The sequence below is a fragment of the Anser cygnoides genome, chromosome 5 (genome assembly GCF_040182565.1).
Source record: "Anser cygnoides isolate HZ-2024a breed goose chromosome 5, Taihu_goose_T2T_genome, whole genome shotgun sequence".
NCBI classification, from domain to species: domain Eukaryota; kingdom Metazoa; phylum Chordata; class Aves; order Anseriformes; family Anatidae; genus Anser; species Anser cygnoides.
The window spans coordinates 51895403-51910616 of NC_089877.1; the positions used below are offsets into that span (position 1 = coordinate 51895403).

Genomic DNA, 15214 nt, shown 5'->3' on the forward strand with positions numbered 1-15214 from the left:
TAAGCAATGAGTCATACACTTTCATGCTTTCTAGAAACTTTTTATTTTGCTTCATGAGGTCAGAAAGACTGGAATGAATTGTTAATGATCCTTCTATTTATTTTTTTTTCCTTACGGTACAACTGTAGATAGCTTGAAACAGAAGGGATGAATAATAATCAGATTTACAGGGAATGTGGTTATCTATGGACAACAGTACTGTTGGTATTTTCCAAGCTGGGCATTTTTCCTTTGTGGAAACACAAGTGCTGCTTGCACAGCAGGAAATGGGTCCTAATGGAAGGAGAGAAGCTAACCCTTCTCCTATGACTTCGGCAGGCTAGTGAACAACCCCATCTCCTTTATGTGCTAGCCCCATCTATCTTTGGGGCTAGCACATAAAATCCAGGCTCTGATTTGACCTTGGGGATGGTGGCACTGGTTTCGTAACAGTGCTGAGAGTAATTTGTTGCCTGGTGGGAAGTAAAATGTCACCATGATCAGAGCTGCAACGTAAAGCCTGACATCCGTACTTTTGTTATTTGATGAACATGTTTAACATCAGTGGTCACCTTTATGTGCATGTGGGTGTTGAGGCATTACTCCCTCTTTTCATGCTGAGGCGTTGTCAGTCCCCAGACGTGAAGGAGAGAGAAGATTTTTTTTTTTTATTGTTTCCTTTTCTTTCCCTATTTGAGTGATAAGAGCAAAAAGCCACTCTTGGTATAATTGGTTGAAACAAGGTTCATGAAAGTAGTGCTGCATAATTCAGTCTCCTATTGTTTCCAGACTCCAGCTCCATTTTGATGTGTTCTCATCTGAGCTGATAAGATCCCAGTTTGGATCTTACAAACATGGCCTTGGACTAGGGAATGAGTATTCATTTCCCATCTCATTCTTTCTAGATCTTGCAGAAAAAAGTTGAAGTTGCCAAGGCCCATTATAAAACCTGACGGGATTTGTAGCTGAAGTAATTAGACTTCACTTTCTTTGGAGGGGTTTTACTCTGGGCCAATGTGAAGTACACACACAACAGACTGTCTTCCCCTGCATTTATTTGTAATGTACCTCTTCCTCATGCCCCCTTGCATACCTTTGCCTCTGCTCATACCACTACCTCCTGTTATCTTTACATGTGATGATCTGGTAAAACTAGGCAAGGAAGTGTAGAGGAGGACCACAGTATGACAGCCCAAGCCACAGTCAGGAAGGCCATTACTTCTACATGCAGAAGCTATAACAGGCACCAGCATAATCTGATGATTATTCCTCTCCCTGTTAGAATTACTGAAACTGCATGGCACAGTCTGGTTCTCTTATCTTCACTGCAGTATCTAAATATCCCTGTTGGACTAAGCAGGGTGTTGGACTTTGTGAATATTCTTTAGCTGTGTCTTGTCAGTTTTGCCTGCAAGTGTATAAACCCTGCAGCCCTCTGAAATTGGTGACATGATTGTGTATGACAGTCATTAGTGGGTGAAACAGAAATCTGTCTGCGAGCATCTGCTTTGAGAGAGCCAAATATAATTAAAGTTTAACCATGCTGCATTTGCTCTTTTATTTACTTTACTGGGACCCAGTCCTTCTTAGAGATTGCAGCCACGTTTCAGGCAATCCTTCTGAGGAGATTTGACTTGCAGCTTTTTTGTTTTTCATTTAAGTGTGTTTGTATCACAGGATTCTTTAGAAATTCACTTCAGGGTACCGAAACTCTACTTTCTTGAATATCTTCTAAATTTTTCCAAGGGGAATCCTCTTTGGTTTCAGGTAGTTCCGAAGGGGAAAAATCTATGTTGCTGTCCCTCGCTCTTGTATTTCCTAACATAAATGAGTTGAAAAAATTAGAAGGATTTTTTTTTCTTTGGGGAATTCCCCCAAACTGATGTTATTGGAAAGGAAAAAAAAAAAAAAGGGGAAAAAAAAAAAAGATTAGTATAAAACTAATGCAAACAGGAACCCAGTGGCTTGATTTTTGCACGCATATGGCAGGCATGGATGTGCCTTGCATAGATAAAGACTATCCAGCAACAGATGCTTGCTTACACTGTGTTAGATCTTTGTATAAAGAACCAGTGGTAATTGCAATTACTGGTTATAGTAGTTATAGTAGCAAATGAATTATACAGTAATCAAAGTGTCCAGACAAGACTGGGACCTCAGTGTGGTGGGCTTTGTGTAAACTAAAACTAAGCAAAAATGCAATGGAGCTCAATGATTGATTTCTCAAAACAAACAAAACCCCAACAAATGCTTCACAAAATCTTTTGTGAAGAAGTGAGAACCAAAAAGAGATAAAAGAAGGACAGTGAAATGTAAGTTTCTTAAGGTACTGACTCAAGCAACAGTAAGGACACAAATAAGGACACTCATTTCTTGATGAGCACAAGCCTGCTTGCCCACGGCAACTAGTATGTCTCAGACTATTCTTTTCCTATTGGGTGGTTGTTTGTGGCCACTAGTAGTTCTGCTTTAAAGCTGGTAGAGACTTTCCACTGGTTTCTACAAGCCCTCTAGGTTGTATGGTATTGGGATGTGGTTTGGAATTGGCCTGAAACCATATCATATTCATCTTTTAAATTCTGTTTGTTTTGCTGACTTAACTTGAATTCATAGTAGTAATCTAGAAATAAAAGAATTTAGAAAGACTTGCAAGTTTCCCAAACAAGCCAATCACTGAATTTTGTCGGTTTATTGGTTGGTTTTTTGCTGTTTGTGTGTTTTTTACTTACTTACCTCTCTAGGCCACTGGTCCCTGAACTGAGCTGAAGCTTTTTTCTATGTAGCTGGTGGCAAATTTTTAAGCTGGGCAGTCCTCTTCGCTGTTTTATATATTTCCATGATGTTGTTTTAGAAAGAGGATGGATTAAATGTGATTTTATTCTGCAATTAATTCTATGTACTTGCCAATAAATAAGTAATGTCTTTCCTTAACTTAGAGGAACTTCAAGTAATGGTAAACCACAGATGAAAGAAATTATATTCTCCTTTAAAGATGTACTGCAGAGATCAATTTTGTACAGTCTCTACAGTCGGGGAGCGTATTATGTGATATTACTTCATGGTTTCTAATTTATCTTCAAGGGAGAACTGGATCAGGAAATGAATGTGCCAAGGAAAGCACTCTGAGCATCATCCATGCTTTTAAGGAGTGTGAAAAGGTCTCACAGAAAAATTGCTTAAAATGTTCTCTTGTGTACAGGGCTACCAACAAATACGTGGAAAACATTATTTTATTTAGGAATGTTTTAAACTTTCTAATTGACCTCATTTTAATTTGGGTGAATACACTAATCTATTTATTATGGTCATATATTTTTTTATCTGGGTCATATATTTGTTAACTGTTTTTATCCCTTTGAATATGCTTTCAGTGCACAATCATTCGTATTACAGAAGGACTCATGATTTTCAAGGCACTTTCAAAATGAGCAAATGCAGAATTAGTTAAAAGAAATGACAATTTCGTTTGAAAAATCCTTCCCTTTTCCTCTGCCATTCCTTGTATTATTAATTTATTGTTTCAGTTACCTCTGAGATGGGTCTTTGTAGATAATTTTAGATGTATGTGTGACTACTACTTTTTGTTTCAGCTTTAAAGTCTTAAATGTAGTAATGGAAGTAGGAAATAAGTTTCTATCAGCATCTGACAATATAAAAGTTTCTCATATAAGCTTGCAAATGGTCAGGAATTTGAATGGGTTTCCCAGAGAGGTAGTGGAGTCACTTCCCCTGGGGGTGTTTAAGGAAAGTTTGGATGTGGTAGTTATAGACGTGGTTTACTGGGTAGTATTGGCGGTTGGGGGACGGTTGGACCAGATGGTCTTGGAGGTCTTTTCCAACCTAAATAATTCTATGAATGGTCTGTGTGTGCACTCCCTCAAGGTTAATGTATTTAGATTCCCCTTTTTTTCAAATGAAGAGCAATGACTGTCTTCCAAAGGGAGATCCTGATACCTAGTTTAAATTTCTAAATTTGCCTTCTTTTGGATGAGTGGTAAATTTAAGAATGTTTTAAAGGAGACTGCTTCTGTGGGTATGAACCAGATGGAGTGAACCTCTGTCTCTTTTCTCCTTATTTCTTGGGTCATCTGTTGGAAACCTTTTTCTTTGTGACTTTTCTTCCTGAGTTCTCAGTATGTCATCGTGTTATGGATTTGTCCATGCAAGCCACTTAGTGGTATGGGATGCATAAATGTCCTGGAGATATTTTTGAAGTAGAGCCCTTCAGTACATCATTTCAGAATAACAGTGACTAAAGATGAGAGGGATGCTTGCACTTTTACAAGTACAAGATATTTACACTGTTGTTACTGAGAGACTCCCATGCTGCCTATTAATATCCCTGTGTTGTATTTTTGACGAGTGATGCTCAAACTGAAAAAGGCTTGAGCCACTGTGCTGAAGACTTTGGCACTGATGGTCTGAGTCCCTGTGTGGGTAGGTGGATATCATTGCCTCCTTTTGCCTGGATGGTCTTTTAGCTTTTTGCATTCCAGTAGTTAAAGTTTATTGGACTCTTGGACTACTTTTGGCTAGATAGGTTGTTTTAAAATTGCATGTGTAGGTGCAAGATACCACTGCCAAAAAAAAAAATTGTGTGTGGTCATATATGTGCTTGCATGTGCAAGTATCAGTGTAAGGGTATGTGCCTGTACTTGTCTCTCTCTAGTCTGAACTCTGTCTCCTAAAACACCAAGGTATCCCTAAGCTATTTTGTTGTTTTTGTTATCTGAAGTTCAAAGGACTCTGAACTTCAGGTTTGAAGAAAAAAATGTATTTTTATTTTTCCTGACAGGCTTTAGAAAAAACCCTGCTTGAACTTGGAATGAGTCCATTTTCTGATTACTTTTTGACACCTTTCACATGAAAGACTTTTCAACTGTTGCATTGCTTTGGTGGAGGTTATTCATTACGTGTACCAGGGTTGTGTCAGATTCAGGGACAGTTATCAAGCTCAGAGACAATAACATTTCTCTGTTATTACGCATGACTTAAGGTGCTTGCACTTTGAAAACATTGCTCCAAAGATGTCAGGGGAGTGCAAACTTGTATCTCCTATAAGGCTTGGGAGGCCACCAAACCACTCCACCTCCCAGAACTTTTCCACTTCTCCCGGCTAGTAGTGATTCCATAGTTCAGACTCCACTGAAAAAAAAAAAAAAAAAAAAAAAATAAAAAAATAAAAATAAAAGAGGGGAAAAAATGCAAGTCCAATAAATTCCAAAGTGCAATAAAATGTAAACTTTCTTTTCTCTGTTCCCTGCTCACTGTTCCATAACACAGAAATAACTGAGCAAGTTTATAGAAGTCATTTTTGGGTAGGAAAAATTAATTCCCAAGGAAAGCTGTTACATATTCATGTCTCTTAATTATCCCATGCAGCCCTACAAACTGCAACAGTTCAAAGCACAAATATTGAATTGCAAATAGAAGTATGATAAATTATACATTGATTCGTGCCCATCTTGTGCATATGTATATAAACAGTCACCAAGGAGTGCCACTTTTGCATACACATATACAGACTTACACTTATCTAGAGGAAAGGAATCAATGTATAATTTATTATATTTTTCTGTAGTATACTTTGAATTGTTTGAACAGTTTTAAACATAACACAGATGGCTTGGCTGTTCTGTTTTGTTTGGCATGATAAAGATGATCATGATAAAGATGTCATCAACTGCTATCATCATCCCTTGATAGTCTTAGTACATGAGTAAAACCTAGGTGTGAGAATCCGCATTTGTGAAAACATATGGAATATTTGGCTCTGAGGAAGGCTGTTCTCACACTTTGATGAAGGCTTCTGCCCCTCAAAAGAGACAGTAAATGTCCCATATGGGTGCTCCTCTTCTACTTGAAAGCAAAGTGATTGAATCTTATTTTAAGTCTTTTGTAAAGTGTGTTTAAACAAAGCCTGTTGACTATGCACCAAAGTGGATGAAAAACACATTAGAACTTTTCCTTGGGCTCTGCTGTGGTAACAGTAAATCCCAGAAGACGGTTGAAATGGTTGCCTGGTGGCACTTGCCTGGTTCTTAAGCACTCAGGACTTGCAAGTGATTAAGCTTTTAGCCTCTTCGTGATATGCAACTGTATTGGGTTTACGTGGCAAGGTTTTGGTAGCGGGGGGCTCCAAGGGTGGCCTCTGTGAGAAGAGTCCAGAAACTGCCCCATGTTATATAAGGGCCAGTTTCAGCTGGCCGCAAAAGGGACCTGCCACTGCCCAGAGCCAAGCCAATAAGTGACGTTGTTTGCACCTTTGAGAGAGAAGATTTAAGAAAGGGAAAAAAAAAAAAAAAAAACTGCTGTGCAACAGCAGCTAGGAGAGCGAGGAGTGAGAACCAGCCCTGCAGACCCCAAGGTCAGAGCAGAAGGAGGGCAGGAGGTGCTCCAGACACGGAGCAGAAGTTCCCACGCAGCCTGTGGAGAGGCCCCTGGTGGAGCAGGCTGTCCCCCTGCAGCCCATGGGTCCCACACGGAGCAGATCTCCACGCTGCAGCCCGTGGAGGAGCCCCCGGTGGAGCAGGTGGATGTGGCCTGGAGGAGGCTGCGGCCCATGGAGAGCCCCCGCAGGAGCAGGCCCCAGGCCGGAGCTGCAGCCCATGCATAGGAGGCCTCGCAGGAGCAGGGGATCTGAGGGGAGCTGCCGCCCGTGGGGGACCTGTGCTGGAGCAGTTTGCTCCTGGGGGATGGACCCCGTGGTACGGAGCCATGTGGGAGCAGTTCTTGAAGAGCTGCGGCCTGTGGGCAGCCCCCGCAGGCTCAGTTCAGGAAGGACGGCATCCCGTGGGAGGGACCCCACGTGGAGCAGGGGCAGAGAGGGACCGTGAAGGAGCAGCGGAGACAAAGCGTTAGGGACTGACCACAGCCCCCAGTTCCCCTACGCTGCTTGTGGGGAGGAGGTGAAAGAGGATGGACGGGAAGAAGGTGATTTTAGTCTCTTTTTGTTTGTTTGTTACTCACTGCTCTAGCTTGCTGGTAATAGGCAATAAATTTTATTAATCTCCCTATGCTGAGTCTCTTTTGCCCGTGATGATAATTGTTGAGTGATCTCCCCTGTCCTTATCTCAACCCTTGAGCCTTTTTCATCATATTTTCTTCCCCTTTCCCTTTAAGGAGAGCGAGTGAGAGAGCCCTTGTTGTGGAGATCAGCTGCCCAGCTGAATAAAACCACCATAGGAACAAATAGTTACCTTTGGAAGACAGATCTCTTATCACTGTGAGTTCTTCCTGAAATACCAGAAGTTAGGAAATTGTCAACATCTTCTACATTCCAACTTTAATTCTCTTGTGTATCGTATGGTTAGTTCACTCATGACACAAAAATGCAAGATAACAGGATTAATTTTCAAGCACATTAGCATGCTTTCATTTTCAGGTATAAGCCACTCCTGAAGCATTACAGAATAAGTTGCAGGGTATGTGCATTCTATAGGTTGTTCAAGCCATATGTTGAGTTGAGCCTGGTATGCCTGACGGGATCAAGAAGTACGGCAGCCTGCCAGACGTTGGTATTCTATCAAGTGAAGTGTATATAGAAATAATCTTTGGCAGTCCTCCTTTCTTCCTAGAAGCTGGTTTGTATGCTTTACTTGACCTTCAGGCCTTCTGCTGCTTATAAGGTCTCCAGACATGAAAAGGACTAATTCTGTCAGTTTTTTCTCTCTCTTTTTTTTTTTCTTTTTTGTCCATCTCAACTGGGAGACATCATTTTTTTTTTGACTCTCAGGCTTTTTGTGTATCTTAAGCTAGGTACCAAGTAGGCAAGCAAAAGTATTTATGAAAATAGCCTTGAGACATGAGAAATATACCTCAGCATACCTCAGCCCTCCCCCCATTTTGTTTTTGAAAAAGTGATGCAACATGAAAATGAAAGGGAAAAAAAGAAATTGGAAAAAAAATATTGAATGAAAATCTCTCCCCTGTTTTGTGAAGGACTCAGATAGCTTACATAAACCTAAGGATAGTAATCGTTATAAGTTGAGACTATTAAACTGTTTTAATTTCCCTTTTAAGGCTTTCTCTTGGATGCCTGGAAGTATTTTGCATGGGTGAATTATCTCTGGAAGTCATCACAGAATTATTTTTTTCCCAGTGGGTATGCATTATGATGAGGGCACTGGCCTCTTATGTTATCATATTTGAGGATAGATTCCAGGTGGCTGTCTCCAAGGTGCTGAAAATGAGGCATTTATATCCTATCATTAGGTACAGCAGAGCTGCAGTGGTAGTGATTACTTCCCTCAACAGGTAAATGTATCCCAGCCTGTCTTTGCAGAGCAACCATCACTGTGTAAAACACATCAGATGTATAATTTGAAAGCTTTTGAGTCTGCATGGAGCAGTAAATAATTTTTCTGATGAAACAGAGCTAAGCTATATTATGCCTGTTGGTGTGGTATAGCTAAACCTCAGCCAATTAATTTTTCATGGGCTGTGTAGCAAGGATTGGATCTAGCATGCAAGAATTTTATTCCTACTGGATTTTGGTTTGAACATGGTCAGCATATGCAACACAGATGAATCTGTATGCAATTATTTTTTCTCCAGAGGAATAAGAGGATGTCCAAAATATCATATCCTTCTAGGTCTCACCCCCCCCCCAAACATCTGCCCCTTAAAATTCATTTAATTTTTTGTGAGAAACATTCTGATTATTGAATTACGCAGTCATTTACAAACTCGCTGCTTTTTTTGTCCATGCCTCAAGTGTAATGATTTTTCATCTGAAACTAGTTTTTAGTTCTGAAATTATGTTGTTGCTGTGAGTGACTGCTAATTCCCATTCTCCCCCATCACTATGCGTATGCTCTTTTCCAGGGATTAGCCTAAGCGTCTTGTTAGGATAAGGGAGAGGGAGAAGAAGGAAAATTAAAATATAAAATAAAATATGGTGGTCAGCCCCTTTCTCTGCTGCTAAGATATCTTGCCCAGAATAAGAAATTGGTCACAGGTGAGCATGACTGCAAAGATCACAGTGGAGGAAAGTTTTGTGCAACCCTTTTTCATATTGAGAAATGGGATTAGACGTCATTTAGTTTTTATTATATTCCCACTCTTTAGCTCTGTGGATTTCTGCTTACACCTCATCATTTGGCTTTTCTATTTGTGATGGCAATGTCTTTTCCTCTTGCAGATATGGAGTGTCATTACAACCAGCTTGTGTTACTCTTCTTTTCCTCCTTACCCTCCAGCATACAGACAGCCACTTCATCTCTTGTTTTAAAAACAACTGAAACTTCCACTGTTACTGCGTAGCTGTGTGCTTGCTTCCAGCCAGCAATATCTCCTTGTGTCTTTATAGTAAAGCTATCCCATAAGACACTCTGCCATGGGCAGTGTTCCTTTCTTTTCACCAAACAGTAATTGGCAGCCTGGATCAGAGCAGGAGACCATACAAGTTTAGTTAAATCCAGTAGCTTGGCTTTGAAGTGACCACTGCCAGAAATATCAGAAGGAGGTGCAAGGAAACCTCCAATAGGTGGGATATTCAGCACCTCTTTCTCATCCTGTATGATTAGAGAAGAATTAAACTCTGAAGCTTGGTGTTTGAAGTCCTTCCAAAACTGTGTTTAGTATTAAACTGACACAGCTCTTGCTCTTATCTCTAAAGGAATTCCTGTTCTCTCAGAGGTCCCTAATGTGACTACGTAAGGTGCAAAAAGGTCATCCGTTCTGCCAGTCTTGAAAATAGTGAACAAATTTGAATAGCTTCTACTCATGATAACACTTTAAAGCCTCCTACTGAGTTTTTCTGTATTGATAAATACTTGCCCCTCTGGTTCCCTCTGTTCGCATTTTTTCTTCTACCTGCATGTGCACCTGGATGCATGAACGTTATAATTGTATGCAAATAGGACCCAGGCATCTTCTGTTTCTCTAGCATAGTGTCCCCAGTAGAATGTATTGTATTACTGTATTACAATATTATCCTCTATTATATTACAGTAATGTGGAAGGTCAGCAAGTACTGCTGCGTGAATGGCTGTTCCTGACACATCCAGATAGTTTAAAGCACGTCATACTTGACTTCTCTACATGTTTTTGTGGTATTCATCGCCACCTCCAATTTAGAGTATACAGATTCAAATCTAGGTCACATATAATTTAAATCCTGAAGCTTCTTCATAAGGTTGTTTGGATTTCTGTTCAACCCTGAGCAAAGCTTGCTCTTTTCTTTGATGCAACATTGTTGGCATTGGCTGGAAGAAGAGGAGGAACTCTTGGAAACAAACATAGAGTGAGAAACTCCTCCTCTTTTTCCATTTGAAACTTATCATTTGTCAGCAGTAATAGGCTTTTTTGTTTGTTTGTTTCCAGTCTTCCAAACCTGGAAGTTGAGATCCAACAGTCGGTTGACACTGATAATAGTTTAACGATCATAGTGTCCTTTGAAATAATAAAAGCTATTTCAAGGAGGCATTAGGCAGGTGTAACTTGTGGGAATGGAATTGCAACTTGTTTATTACTAACATATCTTGGATGCTACTTATGCAGAAATATGAGAGTGAAAAAAAATCAGGGTAAAAATACTTCCATGCTTGTTATTTGCATTGTTTCTTGCAGCTGGTTCAGCAGAATATGTTTGCACAGATAGGTGCTCCAGTCTGCACAAGGCATGTTCACTTATAAGGTACTTGAGGTGTGGCTGTGCTTAGAGACAAAGATTTAGCTGAGCTTGGTTCAATTACCTTAGCTAAGGCAAAGCTGTTTCTACAGCCAAGAGCAAACTCAGAATTGAAATGCCTGCTGCAGCTCTGGTCATGTTGGGATGTACCTTTCTGAATCACTAGACAACTGCTGGTCAACTTGAGACTCTCTGTTGGTCAACAGTGAGGCTGAAACTTGCACCTCTGGCATCTGAGATACTGCTGATAAGGAACAACTTTGAACAGTGATCTCATCTAAGAGGATGAAGACATATCTAGCCTAGCAGAAGTCAGGAAAGCAGTGGAGGGAAATACGCAGGTCCTAGGAATATGGTGAATTGGAAGAAAATCAGAGATTGACTGGAATAGAATAGTAGGATTAAAAATAAAAGGTGAAATCCTGATGCTTCCAAATTAGAGTGAAAATTTTCCATTGCTACTGGTAGGGTGAACATTTTGACAACCATATTTTGAAAATAAGCAGCAGTTTTTCCTAGGCTTGCCAACCTCACACTGTGATTTCAGGGTGAAGCAGAGATCTGAATTAATTAAAGTGCAAATTTGAAGTTATCAGCATAAAGCAATTGCATGGATCCTCCCCCTTCAGAATTAGACCTATTTAATTGTGTTAAATAAGATCGCCTTAGGTGCCCTTTAATTTTAGCTGTGTGGGGTTTAATGCATTTTAACTAATCCCCTTGCAGAGAACATGATATAACTGTCTTAAGTGTCCCTGTGTACCCAGTCCTTGTGTTGCAAGTAGTAGAGTCATGTTCTGGCAAACGATGGGTAGAAGAAATTGGTTTTCCAGATGTTACCAGTAAATAAATAATACCAAGGACTTCTTTATTTGCTTAATAGTACATGTCTTAGATGAGGAGAATACATATATGCATGAATCTGTGAAAGGCAAGAGACTTAGTGCGGGGAGAATATTGTTCATATGAGGTATCTTTTTAGTGCAAAACATTTGTTTAAAAAGAGCTTAAGAATTAAAATATGATTCTTTGGTGAACCTGTGTATTGCTGCCATCTTCAGCAAAAACTGCATTAGTCAGATTGACTTGTGATTGCAGCTAAGAGGTTTTCAGACACAAATATACACTCCAGTGATCACACACTGCCAGGCCAGAAGGTTGTACTTATTTCATTTTATGTGTTCAGAATATGCCATCATGTAAAAATATGCTATCTAAAATTTAACCTGAAAGAAACTCTGAAAATTTAGATAGTCCAAAGTAATAACAGGGAGTTTACAAACTAACATCTAGGCACATTTCACTATCCCATTCTCAGAGAGGTTTGTAGCCAGGGTCAAGGTCCAGTGTGTCTGTTAAAGCTGCTGCTGAGGTTTCCTTTTCTAGAAAATAAATACTGGAAGATTTAACTTGCTTTCAAATCTCTACACTGAGTCTGGTTTCCCCCTTACATTGCAGGAACAGAATGTTGCATTTTTCTAGCTAACTCCAAAATTATGTCCCATGATTCTCAAAGAAGCAGAGCAGTATTATTGCTAAATGATGGATTTTAAGTGTTACTACTTAAGAAAGCTATCCCTTTTGGAGTATTGGTGACTGGGACTTGACTTTTTTTTTTTTCCTTCATATGAATCCTTTTGGCTATAAAATAGGATTTTTCTGCTAACTGGCAAATGTGTCACTTAACTATTCAAGAGCCTTGTTCCACTCCTCCTGACCCTAGAGCATCCTCTTGGATGCCAGCAGGAGACATTCAGAGCAGTGGGTGTTCTCATTACCACTTGGCATTTTGCTGTTTGGTTTTTCTGCCTGTTGTTATTTAATGATTCGAATCCTTTCCCCACCACTCCCAGAAGTCATTTAGCAAGAGAAGTAGTATGAACGCTACTTAGCATTGTTGACATAGTCACTCAGGAAAGAGTATAATTTCAGAGCCAAGCTACAGCATTCTCCCTCACCATCTGCTTCTGCCTTGTCCCACACTGCCGTGTTTCCCAGTTAAGCCTTTTCTCTGGTCTCCTTGCTCAGTGATTTTAGGGAGGGTGGCACAGGTGCTGCACAGCTTTGCCCAAACTTTAATAACCCTCTGAGAATAAGAGGCTGCATGTTACTTTGTAATGTCAGTGACAGGGGTGAAAATCATAGCTGATGTAAATCAGCATATATTGCTTCATGGAGGCATGGACAGGCAAGTAGAACAAGCACAGAAAACATTGCAGGCTTTCTATCCTTAGCCTTATCAGGCATTTCACAACTCCCATTAGTGGTGGGAGGGGATGTCTCACAATCTTTAATGCAATACCTCAAATAATACTGCAGAGGGAAGATACGGTACCTTTGGGGAGAACAAAGGCATCAAGACTAAGGATGAGATTCATCTCATAAGGTTAATATACCATAAGGATAAATTGCCATTTGATGTTCTTGCCTGTGCTTCCCTCTCCAGTGGAGAGCTGGGTATATCTCTCACGGCTGATTTATGTGATGCTAATCACTGGGCAACCCTTACTGTTAAGTGGCAGTAAGAGGCCAGATTGAGAACAATGAGCAGCTTTAGGTGAGCTCGGGTGGAAGCTGACAAGTTCATAGCAGCAAAATTATTTGAGAGTTATTAAATCCAGAGCGTTATCGTCTGGCTTATGAACTGCCTCAGCTCAGAACAGCAGGAGGCTGTGAGATATTAAGGGGTAGTGTCAGATATTCTTTTCCTGTTGTGCTCTTACTCTTTCCTGAGCATTTATGGCCAGTGTTGGAGCTTACAAGGGAGATGGGCTTTCTGTCAGGCACTTTATAGCCATTCCTGGGTTCTTACATGAGGTCATTTTAGCAATGAAAAAGAGAGAGTGTGCATTTAGAAAGAAACAATTTCTTCAAACAGAAAATCAGCAATAAGGTTTATTTCCATATCTGTGGGTAAGTGCTACTGACCTACAAACAGAAAAATGGGAAGTCAGTTCTACAGAAAGAGTCTGTGCCAGGTGCTGAACGTCAGTGTTTTATGTCAGGTCACTGCAAGCCTTTTGAAGATTCAGATGAGCTGTTTCACCATGTGTTCCTCTCAGATGGTGAAAACAGCTTGTTTGAGCCTTACACGGTATGAGGAGACTCAGATTTGACATCACTTGCAGCATGGTGTGTAGCTGCACTGCAACACGAGTGCTCCCTGCCCCTCTGACAGCACCATGTGGACTAGCAGTGTGGAAGCTTTTCAGCTCCAATAACTCACAGAGGGTAGAGAATGTGTGGCCCAAAAATCAGATTGTTCTGATGAGTGATAGTTCTCATGATCCTTCCAACATCGTGGGCATGTGCACGTACACATACACCTGTATGTCTTTCACAAACAGTCACCAGGATGGTTACTCTAGTTGTAAGACATTGCAGAATTGGTCAGCCTAAAGACTGATGCCCTTAAAATGGCTTGCTAAAGAGGCAAGCATCTCAGATTGAGCATTTTGTTGCCACTGTGGTAAATTATGCCCATTGTTTTCTATGTAGATCTTTAACTTGTGTCTCCATAGTTGTTAAATGTCAGCACTTCTGCATGTATACACTCGTCATAAGTGTTTGGTGTCAGAATTGCCTTTTATGGCAAGGTCTACATAAAAAGGAATCCTGATTAAACTAAGTATTTTCCCTATCAAGTCTCAAGACATAAAAGAGGCTGGAGGAATTGAATTCAAAACATCAGGCTGGGCTCATTGCGAAATAGAAGTTTTTGTTCTCTTTAAAACACAGTGTTGAAACTGGAAGCAAAAATCTTTGGTGCAGGGGGAATATTTCACACTTGACTTTTGCAATTTCCTGTCTGGCTTCTTGTAAACTGTTTTTGCGTAGTCATTTGTGCTCTCAAAGATAATTTTATTTGATGTGGATTGGGCAGTATGACCTAACCGTTGTAGTCTTTAATCATTCTGTTTCATTTTGAATGTGACGTGATATTTTCTAGTACAAAGCTGTTCAGCACTCAGCTTTGAAAGAGAGACTGCCTTGTATTGCTGTAAAATGATTTGAATATCAAACAAAAAAAGCTACTTTACTGTTGAGCTTAGAAAATTCTTTGCTCTAATTTGTAGATTACAGCCACCACAGTGGGAGAAGAGAGGTGGTTTATCCCTGAATCCTCTCCTGCTTAGCAGCCTCCATAGCACACCTGCAGACAGCCAGGAGGGGTGTAGTTTGGTATCAAAGGCAGCATCAAAATGTAATCCAAGAGCTGAAGGACACAGTGTTGAAAAACACTGATTTTCTAACCTGGTGGGTATTGGGCATGGTAATTTAGCATGGTATAGCAGCCTTCTGTGATGTGGCTGAAGGAAGGCTAGGTTGGTTCCTCCATTATTCGTAGGCTGTGGTGACTTCAACAGTACTGTGCTGCTGCTAGCTGTAATAGTACTGCTACTAGTACTGCACTAGCAAGTATTTTTATCTTGTTGTTACTGAGCAAGAAAACCCTCTGGTTTCAGCTGTAGAGGAGAGAGAGACCTAGTGGGAATGGTGAAGAAAAATGATGCCAAAAAACATCTGCAAGTGAAGAACTGTGAACTTTTCCTGGTATCGTTGACAAATCCACTAAGAACACCAAAGTAAATTTATTCTTCC

General features: G+C 40.3%; 1 protein-coding gene across 1 annotated transcript in view; it reads left to right on the forward strand.

Moving 5' to 3' along the window:
• The window catches only part of C5H14orf132 (chromosome 5 C14orf132 homolog), a gene marked incomplete at its 5' end in the record, with an annotated part of 43490 nt that overhangs the window by 19410 nt on the left and 8866 nt on the right, over nt 1-15214 (forward strand). The window lies entirely within an intron of this gene.